Below are 14,202 nucleotides of genomic sequence, written 5' to 3'. Positions count from 1 at the left end.
TCAAAACCTCCCAGAGTGTTTCTCTTAACCGCATCATCTGGTGCCAAATGAAGATTCTTAGGAGTGATTATTAATTCTGAAGGGCACAGTTGTGGTACTGTCACTGATGATAATAATAATGGATTTTTGGCCTAGAGTGTTGACCTATTTCACCAGTGTTTTACCGTTGACTGCCCCTCTATGCTGCTTCCAAAAGTGATAGTGTGTGTTAAGATTTTTACTTTCATTTCTAATGTTTGTTTGTTTGTTTTAGTGAGTCCTGTTCTTCCTTTTTCTTTCAGCAGAACTGAAATCCCAGGTAAGTATAAGTATTCAAATATTTGATCAGTAAGTCACAGTTATCTCCAGTACATTAAATAACTTTCATCAAAAAACATGTTATAGGTAAAAAGCTCTGAAGGACCAGCTATGTATATGATAATTATGTTTCAGACCTTCTAGGGTATTATATATAATAACTTGTCTTCTGGACGTGGTCTTGAAGTCTTTATGGATTCAGTCTCAGTAGTAGCGAACTGCACTGCTACTTGGTTTGGAGTACAAATTAGACTTTAGCCCTCCTGGAGGTTGAGTTTTTGGTATTGAAAACCATAGGAATGAAATTATTGTATTTCAACAAAGGATCGAGGGCTTGAGGCTTAAACAAGGCAACATACGTGTGGGAAGCAGTCAGCCTTGAGGGCAGGTAAGGACATGCCAGGCATGCGGCCGCTGCTCGAAGGGACTGTCCCTACTTGTTCCCCTCCTTGTTCCATTCCATGGGAGATAAATCACCAGGGCCCAGAGATCAGAAAGAATGTAAAATGAGACAAGCAAGCTGTCTCCCCCCTGCACATGCAGGTTATTTTTGATGCTTCTGGGTTTATGGGTTTCCTCCCAGGGAAGTTTATCTTGAGCCGAGACAGTCTGTAGATAATGTAAACCACCATCTGGCAACCTTCCGATTTCTAGTCTAGATAATCTGCAACTGTAGCATAATACAATTTGCCTTGCAACCATCAGTTGTCTTGATCCTTCTGACCCCACCCGTCGGTGCTACTTCAGTTCCTTACCCCTTCCCTTCTGACCCTGGGCGGTGAGATCCTCTTTCTCCGGCTGGTCCGCGGCAAGTGGCACTCGAACAGGGACCTGAAGCGTGAAGGCAATTAAAAGAAAAAGAAAGTGCAGGTAAGAGAACGCTTATGCAAAATATGTGTGGCCACCAGTAAAAGTGAAACGAATAGCGGCATAAGGCAATAGTCAGAAGTAAAATAAGATGGGGCAAAAGGGCTCAAAGATGTATGAATTATTTGCTCAGGTTTTACTTTTGATGCTTAAAGCTCGGGGTAATAAAGTTTCTGAACTTTATTGTTGACTGAATTTTTACAGCATATCCATGGTGTATCTCCCTGGTTTCCTGATGGTGGCTCTGGTGACATAGAAATCTGGCAGAAAGTTGGAGAAGATTTAAAAAATTATTACGAGTCTCGAGGGCCTACTCATACTCCTGTTGTTACATATAGTTTGTGGAATCTGATAAAAATATGTTTAGATTCTTCTCATGATAGTGTTGATTTGAATGTAAAGTCAGAAAAACATAAGCCTCTGACAGAAGGAGAGACTGTATTAACTACTGTGTCGCCACTTCCTAAACCGAAAGAGCTAATTAATTTCAATAGTTTAGATGAAGAGGAACATTTTGACTTAACAGATGAGGCTTGTAAACATAAAAGAGAGAACTATCCTGAGGATGGTTTTCTAATGGCTGTGATAGATAAGTCAGTGAAAAAGCTGCAGGTTAATAAGGACTGTCTTCCTCAAAAATCTACATCTGTAAAAATGCTGAGTCCCTTGCAGCGCGCTGTACAAGGAGCAATAAAACGAGGAGAAGATCCTATTTTCTGTTGTCCCGTCATAGAAAGACCTGGTCCTAATAATCCTCAACAAGCTACTAGGGAGCATCAGGCTCTCCCTTTGAAAGTTTTGAAAGATTGAAAATCTGCCTGTGCTCAATATGGGCCCACTGCTCCTTTTACTGCTGCTATGGTTGACAGGAGAAGCTCTTCCCCCCGCTGATTGGAAGTCTATTGCACGAGCTTGTTTAAATGGTGGAGATTATTTAATATGGAAGTTTGATTTTTATGAACGGGCTGCTGAACAAGCAGAAAAGAATGCTGCCCATAATATTCCAGTTGATTATCATATGCTGATTGGGGAAGGACAATATCTTTCTTTACAAGATCAATTAACTTATCCCTTTGTTGCTTATCCTCAAATAAATCATTTGGCATTACAAGCCTGGAGGAAATGTCCTTCTACACACAAAACTGAAGATCTTTCAAAACTTAGACAGGGACCTGATGAACCATACGCTGATTTTGTAGATAGGTTGTCACAGGCGGTGGGGAGACTCATTGTGGACGGACTCACTGGTACAATTGTAGTTAAGCAACTTGCTTTTGAAAATGCTAATAATGAGTGTCAGGCTGCGATTCGACCTTGGAGAAAACGGGGAACATTGGAGGATTATATTCGCCTTTGTGCAGACATTGGGCCTACTTATATACAGGGTGCTGCTGTGGCTGCAGCATTAACTAACGTGGGGTTTAAAAACAATCAAAAGAAAACAAAGACTTGTTTTAAATGCGGAAAGGGCAGGTCCTTTTGCTAGAGAATGTAGATCTTTTAATTCTAACCCTAGTCCTTCCTTCCCTACTCAGAAACCTCCAGATGGTCAGAAAATCCCTGGTTTATGCCCTACATGCAATAGGGGAAAACATTGGGCACAAGATTGTTGCTCAGTGGCCCACAAGGATGGGCCACCACTGTCGGGGAACTCCTCCCGGGGCCTTCCCCGGCCCCAACAAATAATAAGGGCAATGTCTGTGTATCCTCCTCAAATTATCAATCAGACATTAACCAAAAACAAAAACATACAATATCCTCGCTCTCCAGAGCAACACCAGGAAGCGCAGGACTGGAGCTCAGTACCTCCGCCCGATATGTATTAACTCCTGAAATGGGTCCTCAGGCCCTCTCTACGGGCATCTGTGGACCTTTACCCAAGGGTTTGATGGGACTATTATTGGGAAGAAGTAGTGTCGCCATGAAAGGTTTAACTGTTATGCCAGGAGTCATAGATTCTGACTACGAAGGAGAAATAAAAGTCATGGCACAAACTATTAAAAATATAATAACTATTTCTCCTGGTGATAAAATTGCACAATTGCTACTTTTGCCCTTTGTACCTCATGGACAAATTTTACAACATCAAAAGAGAGAAACAAAGGCTTTTGGATCGTCTAATGCTGCCTACTGGATTCAGAAGATAGGGAAAGAACGTCCAGAAATGAAATGAACCATTAATGGAAAGGTTTTTTCAGGTTTGTTAGACACTGGAGCTGATGTCTCTGTTATGACGCAGGTACACTGGCCTAAACGTTGGCCCATTAGTCCTACTATTACAGAACTTCACGGAATAGGACAAAGTTCTTCTTCTATGCAAAGTAGTCAGTTTTTTTTTATGGCAAGATAGTGAGGGCCATTCAGGATATTTCCAGCCTCATGTTTTGCCTGGGCTGCCTTTAAACCTCTGGGGCCGAGATATATTAAAAGAAATGGGAGTATTACTTTATAGTCCAAACTCTCAAGTCTCTAATATGATGTTGTATCAAGGATTTCTTCCCACAAAAGGGCTGGGAACAAATCAACAAGGAACTGTCAGTCCTATTGATGTGAAAATAAAAAATGATAGACAAGGTTTGGGTTTTTCTTAGGCGCCTTGGATTCTCCACTCACTGCTGATCCAATTACTTGGCTGACTGATGACCCTGTATGGGTGGACCAATGGCCCCTCACAAAGGAGAAATGAGAAGCTGCAGAACAATTAGTACTGGAACAATTAGGGCATTTAGAAATTTCCAGTAGTCCTTGGAATACTCCTATTTTTATTATCAAGAAAAAATCTGGAAAATGTAGGTTATTACAGGATCTAAGAGCTGTTAATAAAACTATGCTAATAATGGGAGCTCTTCAACCAGGCCTACCCTCTCCAACAGCCATACCACACAATTATCATCTTTTAGTTATAGATTTAAAAGATTGTTTTTTCACTATTCCTTTGTTTCCTGAAGATAGAAAACATTTTGCTTTTAGCTTGCCTTCCTTAAATTTTAAGGAACCCATGAGGAGATTTCAATGGAAAGTATTGCCTCAGGGCATGGCAAATAGTCCTACATTATGCCAAAAATATGTGGCTCAGGCCTTGACTCCTGTGAGAAAAAGGTTTCCATCGTTATATCTCATACATTATATGGATGATATGCTTTTAGCCACTGATAATATTTCTTTATTAGAGACTGCTTTTCCATTTTTACAACAGTCCTTACAATCATTTGGCTTGGTCACTGCCTCAAAAAAATTCAAAGACAATCTCCATTTTTATATTTGGGAAAATATATTGATAACACTACTATTAGGCCTCAAAAACTGCAAATTCGAGTTGATAATTTAAAAACATGAAATGCTTTTCAAAAATTACTTGGAGATATTAATTGGCTAAGGCCTTCCTTAAAACTTACTACTGCTCAATTACAGCCTTTGTTTGATATTCTTAAAGGTGACTCAGATCCTTCTTCTTCACGCTCTATGACTCCAGAAGGATTTCAAGCTTTACAAATAGTCAGTAGATCTATCAGTTCTACACAATTAACTAGAATTCATACTCACCTTCCAATTTTCTTAATAATTTGTCCAACTCCTCACGTGACTACTGCCGTCTTATGGCAAACTGTTGGAATTATTGAATAGATTCATATGAAAACTACACCCTCTAAAGTTATTAACCCTTATTATGAACTTATTAGTAATTTAATAATGCAAGGTAGAACTAGATGCTTACAACCTATAAGTATAGAACCTTCTCAAATTATTATCCCTTATTCAGTTAGTCAACAAAATTGGCTTTTTCAACATAGTAATGAATGGGGTCTTGCTCTTGCAGGATTTTCAGGTACCTTGGAACGCCATTACCCTGCTGATAAATTGATCCAATTCAGCAAACTTAACTCATATCTTTCCTTCTATAATTAGGCAACAGCCTGTTCCTCATGTACCTTTGGTTTTTACGGACGGTTCTTCTTCAGGAGTGGCTACTGTAATCATTGACCACAGAACAAACCTCGTTAAAGAAACTTCCTTGACTTCAGCTCAACGTGTTGAACTGTATGCTGTCATTATGTCTTTTAAACATTTGCCTTCTATATCTTTTAATTTGTTTTCTGATAGTAAATATCTTATTAGCTTGTGATTTCTTCTGGAGACTGCGAGCATAGGACATACTAATGACCCTGAATTATCATCCTCTTTTTGTTTGCTTCAACAGCTTATTCGTTCCCATGATGGTCCTGTTGCAGGTCTGTATATCCGTGCTCATTCTAACTTGCCTGGTCCATTGACTAAACTTAATGCGACTGCAGATGTTTTAACTCGATCTAAACGTGATCTTTATCCTGTACATTTTCCTCCCAAGAATAGAGTTGAAGTTACTCCTCCTCCTCAATCTCTTTTCCCTAAAGCAGGACAGGTCCCAATTTACCGTACTCCTCCTTTCCGTTCATCATGCTGTCAAGAATGGCTAATGTACTGCATTCATTATCTTCATACTCTTGATACTCATGGTCCATGTCCTGGACACCCTCATATTATGGTAAGTTATGATCAAACTGCTTCACAAGCAGCACAGCCGTTGCACGCTTTACACCGTCAGTCGGCGGCTACATTACACGCACAATTTTCCCTTACTGGTGAAGCCGCCCCACAAATTGTTAAGCAATGCCCACAATGCTTACCTCACCTTCCTGTTCCACATTATGTTGTTAATCCTCGTGGATTATTACCTAGACATTTATGGCAAATGGATGTTACTCGTATTCCGTCTTTTGGGAAATTACAGTTTGTTCATGTCACTATCGATACTTATTCTGGTTTCCTCTGTGCTACAGCACAGACCGGAGAAGCTACTAAACACGTTATCACTCATTTATTACACTGTTTTGCTTTCATGAACCTTCCCAAAATTATTAAAACAGATAATGGGCCCGCTGCTTTTGCAACATTTTGTAATTCATTACAAAATTACCCATATTACAGGCATTCCATATAACCCTCAAGGACAAGGTATTATAGAACGTGCAAATAGATCTTTAAAGCTAACTATTGAAAAAATAAAAAGGGGGGAATTGTATAGAACAACGCCACATAACCTTATAAATCATGCTCTGTTTATTTTAAATGTTCTCACTGTTGACAAATTTGGCTGCTCTGCAGGGGGAAGGTTGGTGGCTGAGCCAAGATTGGCCTCTCAATCTCCGGAGGTCCTCTGGAAAGATCCGTTAACCAGCACTTGGCGTGGTCCTGATCCTGTGTTGATTTGGGGACGTGGTCACGTGTGTATCCTTCCCAGATCAGTGCCTGGACCTTGCTGGCTTCCTGAGCGCTTAGTCAAGCAAATAGATGGCTCGCCACAGCTCACCTAGTTCAGAAGATGAAGAAGCTCTGCACCTCTCCTGAAAATTTGACAGTGTTGATTCAGAAAAAGAAGAAGAAGAGGAGAGCACTTGCCAGGACGACTCAAAGGAGTGATGTTCCAACTTGGGGACAAATTAAACAACTGGTTTCATGAGCTCAAGAGTCAGTGAAACAACAGAATAATCCTGTTACACCTGTAACTTTATTTTTGGTTATGTTGGCAACCATTTCATGTGTTCCCTTTGTTAATGCAGCAACTTACTGGGCCTATGTACCTTATCCTCCACTATTACAACCCATATCTTGGTCTGAAGCAGAGTTTCCTGTATTTTACAATGATAAGTGTTTATGGGCCTCTTATTGGGAATATAAAACAAATCAATATGTCTGTAAATTATACTAACTGGTTTAGTACCCATCCTGTCTGTCTTAGCCCATTGAATCTGGAAACTGGATGTGTAAAGGCTATTAGTTATGAGCATACAGATGTTTATGAGGGAACGGATCAATCAATTAGTTTGTCAGGCTCTCCAGGCATCCTTCGTTTTACAGGAACCAACATTACTCTTACATGCCCGGCTACCAGCCGACGAGAGGATCTTAAGGATACCATCATTTGGTATAAAATGGGCAACCTATTAATATTAGAGGTCGAATCTCATACGCCTCACCACTTAGGGATTCCGCTATTACTATAGCCAAGGTTACAGGTGAAGATTCAGGAAATTATTTCTGTATGAAGCGTTTACTTGGAGGACAAGGGATACTTATAGCTGGACGTAAGGTTACTATGCTTAACAGAAAATCAAAAAATCAATTGCCTCCCCTTACGACCGTTAACTTTCCTGGATCCAATTTTGAACATTGCAATGCATCTTGGAATAATAACCAAATATGGTGTACTATAGATTATACCAAGGTGTCAATTCTTATCTCTTCTTTTCCCATCATAGATAGGTTTATCACATTTCAAAAGAACTGGGATATATGGAAACTAGCTCTAACTTATTCCAATACACCTGTTATAACTTGTGTTGCTCCTCCATATACACGTTTGTGTGGTTCTATTAACATTGGTAATTCTTCCAAAGGAGGATATAATATTAGCTGTGTTAATTGTATTTTTAGCAGTTGTATGTTCCCTTCTGCAGGAACGCAATCTGTGCTTATACTAAAGCAACCCATGTATGTTATGGTGCCTGTACATCTGAGAGAACCTTGGTATGAAGATACTGGAGTACAGGCATGGGTGGAAGTCTCTAAAGCCTTGCAGAGGAGACGCTTTCTTGGGTGGCTAATAGTAAGTTTACTTGCGTCGGCTGCTCTGTCTGCTACTGTGGCTACTGCCGGTCTTGCTCTTTCACAGAGTATTAATCATGCTCACTTTGCTAATCAGTTATCTCAACATACCAGTCTTGCTTTATCTTTACAAAGTCACATATATTTACGGATTAATAACAAGTTAGATGAATTTAAAAACGCAATTTTGGGGATTGGAGATCAGATGGCAGCATTAAAATTGAGGATGCGTTTAGCTTGTCATGCAAAGTATACATGGATGTGTGTTACTCCTTAAAAGTACAGTGACTGTATTTGGGAATGGGAAAAAGTAAAAATGCATCTGCTGAGTGTTTGGTCAGATAATAATATTAGTCTTGATCTTAAGAAATTAAATGCTGAAATTCAGGATATACAAAATACACATCTTGATGATGTTTCGCCAGAAGATGTAATTCAAACTTTACTGGATCATTTAAAGTGGTTAAACCCTCAGTCTTGGATTACTGGAAGGTTGTCAGGATTTATTACCCTGGCCATAATTTGCCTATTATTGATAATAATCTTCTCATGTCTGTTTCGTATCCTCATGCAACAGTACACTACTCTCGGCACTAAACTTCATGGAATTATTTTGCAGCAAAAGTTAAAAAATAAAAAAGACCTGTGGGAAGCAGTCAGCCTTGAGAGCAGGTAAGGACATGCCAGGCATGCCGCCGCTGCTCGAAGGGACTGTCCCTACTTGTTCCCCTCCTTGTTCCATTCCATGGGAGATAAATCACCAGGGCCCAGAGATCAGAAAGAATGTAAAATGAGACAAGCAAAGCTGTCTTCCCCCTGCACATGCAGGTTATTTTTGATGCTTCTGCGTTTATGGGTTTCCTCCCAGGGAAGTTAACCTTGAGCCGAGACAGTCTGTAGGTAATGTAAACCACCATCTGGCAACCTTCCTTTTTCTAGTCTAGATAATCTGCAACTGTAGCGCAATAAAATTTGCCTTGCAACCATCAATTGTCTTGGGCCTTCTGACCCCATTCGTCGGTGCTACTTCAGTTCCTTACCCCTTCCCTTCTGACCCTGGGCGGTGAAATCCTCTTTCTCCGGCTGGTCCGCGGCACACATGAATATATGTCTTTGTCTTGCTGTACTGCACCTGTGCTGTCTAGTAACAGATATTTTGTCTGCTAGTAGTGTTCTAGATTATGTCTTTCCAAAGCGCTGAGGCAGTGCACCTATTCTGTAGTTGCAGCTGATGCCTGAATGTAGCCTAGCTGACAAATTATTGATTAATAAGAACTTGAATTTCTCAAAGATTTGTACTGTTAACCAAAATCTGAGCAAGGAGTCTCAAATGTAATTCTTAGCCAGAATTACATGTTAATGAACCATTTAACAGTGTGAATCAAGGAACATCAGTGTAAGGATTTCTTTTAATTTATTTTTTACCTGCTTGAAATATCAGTTAAAGTTTGCCAGCTTGGTTGCAGATGAACGGACGTTGGAAGTTCACCAAACTACTTAATGTGGGATAGGATAATAGACTTCCAGCGCCCTCAAGGCTGTGACCTTGCAGCCATTTTACATAGCACATCCTCCTCCTATAGGGATGAACCTTTCCCTGGCCCGAAAAGTAGCAGCTCTGTTGAAGCTTTGCTTATTGTAACAGGATTTTGTTTCCAGGTTACATGTCTGTGGAAGACTTAATTCTGAATAGAGATATAGATATTACTGGAAACGAATTGTTTTTTCTATTATACTCTGATTTATCAAAAAAGTAAAACATTTAAACTGTGCTACAGAAATTCAGAAGTTGTCTTGCAATCTTTAAACAATAAATGAATGAGTTGCCCTTAAAAAAAAAAAAAGGATTAAGCAGTTAAGCTGTTGGTCCCACATCAGACAAATTTTCCTATACCTTCTGTCAATATTGTTAACAGAGACTGTTATTTTATTAATCCTTATGATCCCGTGATTCTTTCTTTCATGTTTCAGGGCACAGCAGGTGAGAGAGTGGATTTGTTAAGCTGGGTGGGTTTATCCTTCTTTTATGCGTTCATTCAATTTTATGTTCATTTACTTATTGTACACACATGGCAATAGAAGCTGCTAAAGCAATCATTGCTATTCTGCAAAACAACAAGGCACAGAAGCAGATGTCTTATTTCTGAGATTTCTCCCCCCAGGATTATTATGATTAAAGATCCTTTCCCCCCACTCCCTGGAGAGGACAAGGGGCTGCTCGCTGGAGGTTTTTTAATGACTTGGGGAAAGGCTCAAATATCCCCCCGTTATGGTAATCCACCCCAGGGGCAAACCTCACAAGAATATTATGAATTTATTTTATTGTTCTATCCTTGCAAAGGTAATACTCAGCTCATTAGAATATGAAAACTATACTGTCAAATTTCAGAATTACATGGATGAAGAAAATCACCAGTGGCATCATATCACGTGTGTTATAGTTGTATTTACTATATTGACTCTATTAACTATGTTGTGTTAACAATATATTGTATAACTATATATTGAAAAGGCAAAATGCTGTAACTTATTTCAGAAAAAATAATTATGTTGGCAAACCCCAAATTGTACACTGTAGACAGGTCCTAGGAAAAGAAGATTTAATTCATAGTGGACAAGAGGTTAGCTTCTGTTTTCAGCCATGTGCTATTTCAAGAATTAAACGTCATGAATAATACAGGATATAAGAGGAATAGTCTAAAGACGGAAAAGCACATTTTGATTAGGAAAGAGAATTTAAGGCTTAAGTCTTTTTTTTTTAAGGAAAACTGCCTTATTACTATGAGATAAGAAAATTGTTTCCTTCTTTTCTTCCTTGCTTTCTTCTTTTTCTTTTTTTTAACCTTTTTAATTTTGGATATTTGACCTCTAAGCTGAGATGACTGAAAATGCCTCCTCTGGGCATCAACATTTTTGAAAGACTTTTTCCCCCTCCCTAAGGGCTATTTGTCTCTTGGAGGCATTGCCTACATTACTCACCAAGAGGCAAGCATTTGTCCTTGCACTAAATGCTGACATCTCCTGATAAGAGGGAAGCTGCAAAGTAGAAGAATTGAAGGTCAATATGTTGATAGTGGTCTCAAGAGCATTGACGTACATTTGTGTATTGGGGAAGGGGAGAGAAGCTTGAGAGTGGGCCAGTGGGGAGGGGTAAATATTTTGTGATGCTGTCTACCTATGGGCTTATAAAGTTTACAGCTGCATTAGGAGGACAAGCATTACCATTAGCATGAAAAGTAGGGCAGACCTCAGTTGCAAAAGCTTCTAGCCATACACATAGGGCAATACGTAAATGATACACCTTATTGCATTCACCCATTCACCCTCCCCTGTTCATGCTAATTGGAAATTTCAGTCCATTTCAGAGAAGTAACACAACTATCGATCATTTCCCCTGGCACGAATCTTCCTAGAGCTCACGCACTAGCCCATGTGTCTTAGATTTAATATCTGATCACTAGCTGGATTGAAGCCAAGAGGTGGTTCCCAAAGTTGCTGCACATTAGAATCACCTGGGGAACTCTGAGACCTCCCTGTGCCCAGGCTCCTCCCTAGACCTACTGAATCAAAATCTCTGGGGCTGGGACCCAGACACCAATGTTTTTCTTAAAAGCTCTTTAGGTAATTCAAATGAGCAGCAAAGCTTGAGAAGCAGCCCAATAACGGGAACAAACTTATTTCACACAGATAAAGTGGGGCAATTCATGTGTTAAAAGAACATGAATATATGTCCATGCCTCTCTCACGCTTTGTCACAGTTTACCCTTCCCCCTCCCCATATCCTCAAGTCCGTTCTCTAGTAAGTCTGTGTCTTTATTCCTGTTTTATCCCTAGGTTCTTCATGACATTTTTTTTTCTTAAATCCATATATATGTGTTAGCATACGGTATTTGTCTCTCTCTTTCTGACTTACTTCTACACTGTTGGTGGGGATGTAAATTGGTGCAACCACTATGGAAAACACTATGACAGTTCCTCAAAAAGCTAAAAATAGAGCTACCATATGATCCAGCAATCTTACTCCTGGGCAAATATCTGGACAAAACTATAATTCGAAAACATACATGCACCCCTATGTTCACAGCAGCACTATTTATAATAGCCAAGACATGCAAACAACCTAAATGTCCACTCACAGATGAATGGATAAAGAAGATGTGATATATATAAAATGGAATACTACTCAGCTATAAAAAAGAATGAAATAATGCCATTTGCAGCAACATGGCTGGACCTAGAGACTATTATACTAAATGAAGTAAGTGAGAAGGAGAAAGACAAATACCATAAGGTACCACTTATATGTGGAATCTAGAATATGATACAAATGAACTTATCCATGAAACAGAAACAGACTCACAGACATAGCACACAAACTTGTGGTTCCCGAGGGGAAGGGGGAGGTGGGGGAGTGATGGATTGGGAGTTTGGGATTAGCAGAGGTAACCTATTATATATATGGTGGATAAACAACAAGGTCCTACTGTATAGTACAGGGAACTATAGTCAATGTCCTGTAATTAACCATAATGGAAAAGAATATGAAAAATTATATATATGTATAACTGAATCACTTTGTTGTACAGCATAAACTAACACAACATTGTATATCAACTATACCTCAGTAAAATAAATTTTTTAAAAAAGAAAAAAAACATGAATATATATATATATACTTATAGATATATATATATATATATATATATGTTTCTTTTTTTCCTCTTTATTCTGTTTGTGTTTCAAATAGGCTTTTTTTTTTCCTTCTGCAAAAAGCGTTATTGTTTCCATTTGGTCCAAGGCTTGGGAGAGGGCTCCAGGGCGGTTACAAAGCTGCCTAGTAGCTGCAGAGCAGGGCTTCAGGCAGAAGCTCTGATGCCAGAGGGGCTCCTCAGAGGCGGCTGGACTTCAGAGACTCCTGTTTGTGCTCGAGGGTGAGCCTTTCAAAGAGATACTCGCCCAGCACAGCCTGCGGACCAGCCAGCCTGCGGAGGTTGGTCAGGTGGTCGCCCATCTTCTTGATGAGTTTCACCTGCTCCTCCAGGAAGCGGCTCTCCAGGAAGTCACAGAGGTGGGAGTCTGCGCGGGCGGAAGCCAGGGCGCGCAGATGTGATAGTGCCTGGTGCAGGCTCTTCTCCCTAAGAATGGCGGCTTCCACAGCGTCCTGGGTTTTACCCCACTCATCTTGAGAAGGCTTCCGCGCATCCTGGAAGAGGGCGCGGCCACAGCACTGGTTTTGCATTTTCAAGAGACGCTGGGCGCCCTCACACTTCTCCTCAGCCAGTTGGCGAAAAATGTGGCCCACACTGTCCAGAGTCCCATTGTTGCTGTCGAAATAGAAGCTCAGAGAGAGGTAAGTGTCCCCAGATGCATGTTGAACAGGCGGTGGACGGCGGCCTCCACCTCGATGGAATAATTCTGACGAACCTGGGAACTCGTGGTTGATCAGTGATAAGGAGCTAAGCTCAAAAAACGGTGTTGGCCTGTCCTGGAGGCTGAGGATAGCTGAGTGGCTGATTCCAAAGGTTGCGACAGGAAGAAAGGTTGGAGGGTGGTCGGGGGCTGGAGCAAGGAGCGTCCCTGGGTCTGTTCATTCCAAACACTGTTGAAGCAAAAGACAGAACTGCAGGACTGCCGAGCGCACTGCCTCAAATAGGCTTTGATATAAATGAACAAGAAGTCCAAGCAAGGACAAAACTTACCCTTCCCCCCACCAAAATAGCTGGCGATACTAGAATCTAGACCTGGGAAGGGATTCTTCCATTACTTTCTGAACATTCCAAGCCACTAGAGCAGTGGTTCTCAAAGTATGGTCACCTTGTAACCAAGCAGTACCCTATGGGGCCTTCCTAGGACAGACCCATCCCCCATATCCTCTGCTGTAGTTCCTCTCTGAAGTACTCAGATAATAGTATCTCAGGCATATTTCTTGAGTTTTCAGATGCTAAAAACCACCACCCAATGGAAGAAATTAACTCCTTGATGATCATGAGCACGTAGCCCCCAGACCTTCTGGCACCTAAGGATGGATAATGTTACCTGCCCTGTGGCCTCAACATCAACCAATCAGAGGATTGTGCACGAGCTGATCACATTCCCTGGGACGTCCCTCCCTCACCTGGCCTTTAAAAATGCTTTGCTGAAATCCTTTGGAGATTTCAGGGTGTTTTGGAACTCGGGCCACCCCTCTCCTTGCTCGATCCTGCAATAAACCTTTCTCTGCTCCAGACTCCAGCCTTTAGGTTTGTTTGGCCTCACTGTGCTTCAGACAGACGAACCTGCATTCGGTAACAACCTGACCAGTTTTACCAGCGTCCCCTGATAATGTGTCAGATATTCAAGTTTTAGGGCCCTGTCCCAGCCCTATGGAATCAGCAACTCTGGTGGGGCTCAGTGATC

General features: G+C 40.7%; 1 protein-coding gene, 1 long non-coding RNA gene and 1 pseudogene across 7 annotated transcripts in view; 1 reads left to right on the top strand and 2 right to left on the bottom strand.

Annotated features, from left to right (window-relative positions):
- The window catches only part of LOC117309453 (metabotropic glutamate receptor 7-like), a 141,911-nt gene that overhangs the window by 3,799 nt on the left and 123,910 nt on the right, over nucleotides 1-14,202 (bottom strand). For 4 of the 5 annotated variants that reach the window (XM_073801835.1, XM_073801834.1, XM_073801840.1 and 1 more), the window contains one exon: nucleotides 1,053-1,128. The gene's annotated coding sequence lies outside the window, so the exon portion shown is untranslated. Of the gene's footprint in view, nucleotides 1-1,052; nucleotides 1,129-13,163; nucleotides 13,406-14,202 lie in introns of those variants that run through there. The other variant, XM_073801843.1, reaches the window with a different exon arrangement.
- On the top strand, nucleotides 282-9,742 carry LOC117309411 (uncharacterized). 2 transcript variants are annotated; one of them, XR_012330471.1, is made up of 3 exons: nucleotides 282-298; nucleotides 1,003-1,167; nucleotides 4,982-9,742. It is a non-coding gene; the product is annotated as an uncharacterized lncRNA (long non-coding RNA). The 2 variants fall into 2 exon arrangements; XR_012330470.1 differs by lacking the exon at nucleotides 282-298 and having other exon boundaries at nucleotides 1,042-1,167; nucleotides 5,071-9,742.
- Nucleotides 10,235-14,202, bottom strand: part of LOC117312336 (ferritin light chain pseudogene) — a 117,465-nt pseudogene continuing 113,497 nt past the window's right edge.

This window comes from Tursiops truncatus, chromosome 1, assembly GCF_011762595.2.
Source record: "Tursiops truncatus isolate mTurTru1 chromosome 1, mTurTru1.mat.Y, whole genome shotgun sequence".
NCBI lineage: Eukaryota > Metazoa > Chordata > Mammalia > Artiodactyla > Delphinidae > Tursiops > Tursiops truncatus.
This window is presented reverse-complemented; position numbering and strand designations above follow the sequence as displayed.